The sequence below is a fragment of the Neofelis nebulosa genome, chromosome 8 (assembly GCF_028018385.1).
Source record: "Neofelis nebulosa isolate mNeoNeb1 chromosome 8, mNeoNeb1.pri, whole genome shotgun sequence".
NCBI lineage: Eukaryota > Metazoa > Chordata > Mammalia > Carnivora > Felidae > Neofelis > Neofelis nebulosa.
In genome coordinates this window covers 139,178,036-139,183,105 of record NC_080789.1, presented here as the reverse complement: position 1 = coordinate 139,183,105, position 5,070 = coordinate 139,178,036, and the positions used below count along the sequence as shown (strand labels likewise).

At 48.5% G+C, this 5,070-nt stretch overlaps 1 long non-coding RNA gene across 1 annotated transcript; it reads left to right on the top strand.

Annotated features, from left to right (window-relative positions):
- The first annotated feature begins 3,966 nt into the window (after positions 1-3,966).
- LOC131484091 (uncharacterized) lies at positions 3,967-4,707 on the top strand. Its single transcript, XR_009248016.1, has 2 exons — positions 3,967-4,019; positions 4,260-4,707. It is a non-coding gene; the product is annotated as an uncharacterized LOC131484091 (long non-coding RNA).
- The last annotated feature ends 363 nt before the right edge of the window (positions 4,708-5,070 follow it).

Sequence of the window (5,070 nt, the reverse complement as noted above, 5' to 3'; positions counted from 1 at the left end):
AGAATACGTTTGGGAGAAATCTAGGCTTTTAAAGTTGAGCTTTGCTGACATCCATGGGCAGACAAAGCTTCCCTCTTGAGCAGTGGTCTGCCGGACCAGAGACAGAATTACCACAGCCAATGGTTTTGAAGGAGAATTGCTCCCTGTGTGGTCTGTGAACTTTTAGAAAGCAGGAATTATCTTATTCATCTCCAGTGCCAGAAGGAATGCCAAGCATTTAATAGGCACTCTGCAAGTTCTTCTAGAAGGAATGAAAAACCGCAAAATGTCATGTATGTGCGTGGTCCTATCAGTCCCTGTGCCCGACTCAGACCGTATTTATCTTAGTTCCCGAATATAATGTTTAATGATAGATATCAACAAACTGCAAATCTTGGAAAAATCTGAAGAACAATGTAAAAAATGACCTAGGAGGCCTATCATAGGAGAAATGACTCAGAGTATCCAAAGTGAAGGCTATTGACAAGATAACAGCCTTCTTCATACGCCAGAAGAGTGCATATCTGTGCAGCTCTAGACCGTAGAGCTGACCGAGGATTAGCAGAAATTATAAGGAAGCTCAATTTTACTAGGAAGAAGTACTTTTCGAGATTTGGAGTTTGCAATAATCGAAAAGTCTACCCTGTGAGGGAGGGAACAGCCTTGGAAGCATCCAAACAGAAATTAGATAAAGACTTGTCTGGAGGATTGCGGCCCCTGCTTCTGTGTCCAGTGAGAAACGGACTCCCCACAATGACAGAGAAACCTCAGCTCCAGGGTCTTATGGACGAGGTATCTTTCTCCATTTCCTACCCTATGGGACTCTGCTCCAGGAATCCACGGAAGCTGGTCTTTCGCTCTGGCAGCTTCAGTGCGTCCCACCGAGTCTGAGTCGCTGGCATGTGGGGGTTCCCGGGTGCATGGAGGGAAGGGGGCCAGTTTCAGGCACGTGCTTTCCTTTAAGTTGGAGATGACCTCAGCATTTCCCTGTGTCTTCTGTTCACATTTCCCTCACACAGACCTCCCTACCTACACAGTTCCTTTCAAGGGATGTCCCCTTGTTTAATCTCTAGATGGGGAGCCCATTGTCCCATTAAAACCACATTACTGTGGAAGAAAGGGAGACTGGCGTCAGGGTGGGGGGGAAACCTGGGAAGCTCTCTGCTACTATAAAAGCAAGTAGGCCTCTTAACTCTATTGTGTGTTCCCTCATCCTTTAATGTGTTATTTTATTTTTGAGAGAGAGAGCATGCTGGGGCGGGACAGAGAGAGAGGGAGACACAGACTCTGAAGCAGGCTCCAGGCTCCCAGCTGTCAGCCCAGAGCCCAATGCGGGGCTCGAACCCACGAACCATGAGATCATGACCTGAGCCGAAGTTGGACGCTTAACCGACTGAGCTGCCCAGGCGCCCCACTCATTCTTTAAATAAATATTTATGGATTATCTACTATGAACCAGGTACTGTGTTAGGCACTGACATATAAATACAGATAAAATTGGTTCCTGCTTTGAATAAGTTCACATTCTAGGAAAGGAAACAAACTTCCAGAAAATAGTCATGATACACAGAAGTGTAATCTATAAACAAGTTTGAGACACGACGAGCACGAAAGAACCTCATTTCTTTTTTTTTTTTTATTTTTTTTAACGTTTATTTATTTTTCAGACAGAGAGAGACACAGCATGAATGGGGGAGGGGCAGAGAGAGAGGGAAACACAGAATCTGAAGCAGGCTCCAGGCTCTGAGCCATCAGCCCAGAGCCCGACGCGGGGCTCGAACCCGTGGACCGCGAGATCGTGACCTGAGCCGAAGTCAGACGCTTAACCGACTGAGCCACCCAGGCGCCCCGAAAGAACCTCATTTCAAAAGGGTCCTGGAAGAGCCAAGGACACGGACGTTTCCACTGTCTAGAAGGTTGAGAGAAAGACCCTCCCTCCTCCAGCCTGTAAGGGGGAAATAGGAACACTGTGGGCAGAGAAGAAGTGTTTGCAAAGCCCGGAGACCTGAGACACCACATCACATTTCCAGAAGGGAGAAGTGAACAGAGAGAGGGGCAGACGCTGAGCGTGTCAGCGATGGGAGGAAACTGAATGGTTTGGTTTGTTATGTCACATGAATCAGTTTTAACTTTATTCTCAAGGTGACAAAGGGACATTAAAAGGGTTTCTTTTGTTGTTTTTTTTAAGCTTTTATTGATTTACTTTTGGGAAGCCGGGAGGGAAGGAGAGAGGGAGGGAGAGAGAAAAAGAATCCCAAGCAGGTTCCTCCCTGTCACCACAGAGCCTGATTCGGGTCTCTAATCCACGAACTGTGAGACCCTGACCTGAGCCAAAGTCAGTCGCTTAACCGACTGAGCCACCCAGGTGCGCCCGAAAGGTTTCTAAGCTGGGTAAGTGACAATTTGTGCTAAATAGAAGTGGTAAAGCTGAGTGACATGGTCAGAGATAACGTCTTTCAGGTAAGGACTGAGGTCGGTGTGCCGGGGACCAGAAAAGGGGCACATCTCTGAGGGGGTTGGGGGCACTATTGGCTCCTATTATAATCTGTTGTTTTACTCCCCCCATGGCCTTTGTGCCTGTATGTAAACACAAAGCAGGCGAGGGTTTTGAGGCAGTCACATGATTTATAATGCACTTAGTATGTTGTAAACTCTTAATAAATACTTGTGGAATGAATACGTACACCGATTTGTAGATCTTGTGTTCCTCAAAACCAGCCTAAAATGGCTTAAAGTAATCACTCTATAAGGAGGCGAAGACAATCCAAACGAAGTCATGGAATATGGGCAAAGTTCAGTTTCAGAAAAACATGTTTAAATGAGTAGAATCAGCTTAAACACGGGCATACCTCCCTCTCACAAAGTAAAATACCAGTTCAGCTCACCAAACATTGTTGAGCTCCCTTCATATCCATGCCAAGTACATCCATTACCCTGAATTCCTACAACTTTTTGTGACCCTGTTGATTGTGCCTTAGTTGAAAGCCGTGTTAGACAAACCGAGTGGACCTGGCCCCGCTCTTGTTGGCCAGAATGGCTGCTGGAGTCGGAAATTTTCCAGAAGCCAGGGTAGGAGTCAGGGCGGGTTTGTGGGGAATGATCTCTGTACGTCTTCACATGTAGGCAGTGAGAGCAATTGCCTTAGATTGATTCACTTTTCGGAGAGCAAAGATAGACACCTCCTTCCTCTCCCCAGACAAGATCCGCTTCCATTCCTAGCTCTCAAGGAGAATATGTCTCTGGAGGGGAAAAGGGGGCGTTGGGTATAAGACTGGGTGTTGCCAAATTCAGGCTCCTTCGCAGTAATTCAGACCTCGTGACACTGATTCAGACGCCCCCTTGCAATCCCTTCATGGGAACCGAGGGCGAGGAGAACCCGTGTGAGCAGGGAGATTTGCCGCCTGCCGTGTGGACTCATGGCCCTTCATCAGTTGACTGGCTGGACGCTGATAGAGCCACCCCAGTCACTGCCTCCCGGAATCTCAGGACCTGCCTGACCGCGATGGCGGCTCCCACACTTACTCAATCTGCCACTTGGCACAAGCCAGCCTTGGGCGGCCACCGAGGGACTCAGCCTTGTCATCTGTCACATAGAGGAGTGGTTCTTCATTTCTGAAGTGAGGCATTCTGCCCCTTCTCCCCGTGGGAACTGTCCTTTCTCTGCCACTGCCCGAAACTGTTAAATCCCTGGTCTGAAGCACCTCACGGCCATCTGTACTACAAGATTCCTTCACTCTAAAGGCTGGTGTTCATCTCAGGTACAAAAAAAAGGGTGTCCTGCTACTATAGACTGAATATTTGTGTCCCCCGCAAATGCAGATGTTGAAACTTAACCCCCAAGATGATGGTGTTAGGAGTTAGGGCCTGTGGGAGGTGAGAGGGCCAAGAGGCAGAGGCCCCATGATGTGATCATCGACCTCACAGAGAAGACCCCAGGCCCCCTGTGCTTTCCCCTGTGAGGTCTATGAACCAGGAGGCAGCTCTCACCAGACTCTGGATCTGTCGCGACCTTGGACTTCCAGCCTCCAGAGACATGAGAGGTGAATGTCCGTTGTTTATACGCCACCCAGTCTATGTATTATTATTTTTTTACAGGAGCCCATACAGGCTAAGATACCTGTAGTTATTCTCTTGCGACCAATCCTCACGAGTTAACTGCAATCCTTCTTCTTTCGTGCAATTCCGCTCTACATTTCAATATTTACCTATTATGCATTTGTGTCAGCCTCCTCACTATGAGAGAAATCGATGCGTGTGATTTCATTTTTTCTAAAATACAGACAGCATCTGTTTACTTGGAGGCTCAGCTGGAAAATTCAGCCTTGTCGGACACAGAAAAACCTGCCGCGTGTCGACTTTGATGTGGAAACCCTGCTCCTGTCGCCTAATTTGTCCTCAAAGGGCAGTTATTATCTCTGTGGTGGCTCCTGTTGGGGACCGCCTGACTTCCTGCTTCGAGTGACATAAGCCTAAAGTTGCCTGGAGAGAACGCTGTTACGGCAGAGCGGATGCCCAGTGGCTCCGAATGAAATCCGGCCTTCTTTGCCTATTTATGCAGTGGTGATGAAACCACAGCCGTCCTGGGGGTGGGGTGGAGACGGCCAGATTTTAGCTGGCATTGCGCAGAACCGAAGACCTTCATGGCTTGCCTGCTGGCGATTTTGTTTTTGTGATTTGATAGATTGTTCTACAAACATGACATCCGCTCACACCTCCCTCCCTCGCCAAGCGCTCATGTTTCCAAATCTTTCTCCGCTCTAAGTTCTTCCTTCTGCCTTAGCACTTAGCACCTGACACACCGGACAATTTACCTGTTTACTGTGTTTTCCGATCCACGTCTGTCTCTGTCGCCAGGAAGGAAGTTCGGCAGTGGGAGGGATCTGTGTCTGTCGGGTTCACGGCATACGAGAGGCGCTTCTTCTCTGTTTGCTGGATGGATAGGTGACTCCCGTTTCGATTCCGGGAGGCATGTAAAGTCCCCCGCCGGAGCGATAGAGTCGATTAGTTGTGTCGAATGATCACCGGAAGACAGTATCAGCACAAAACGAGCAGCTCGGTCACTACTCTCCAAGGCCTCCGACCGTGGCTCTG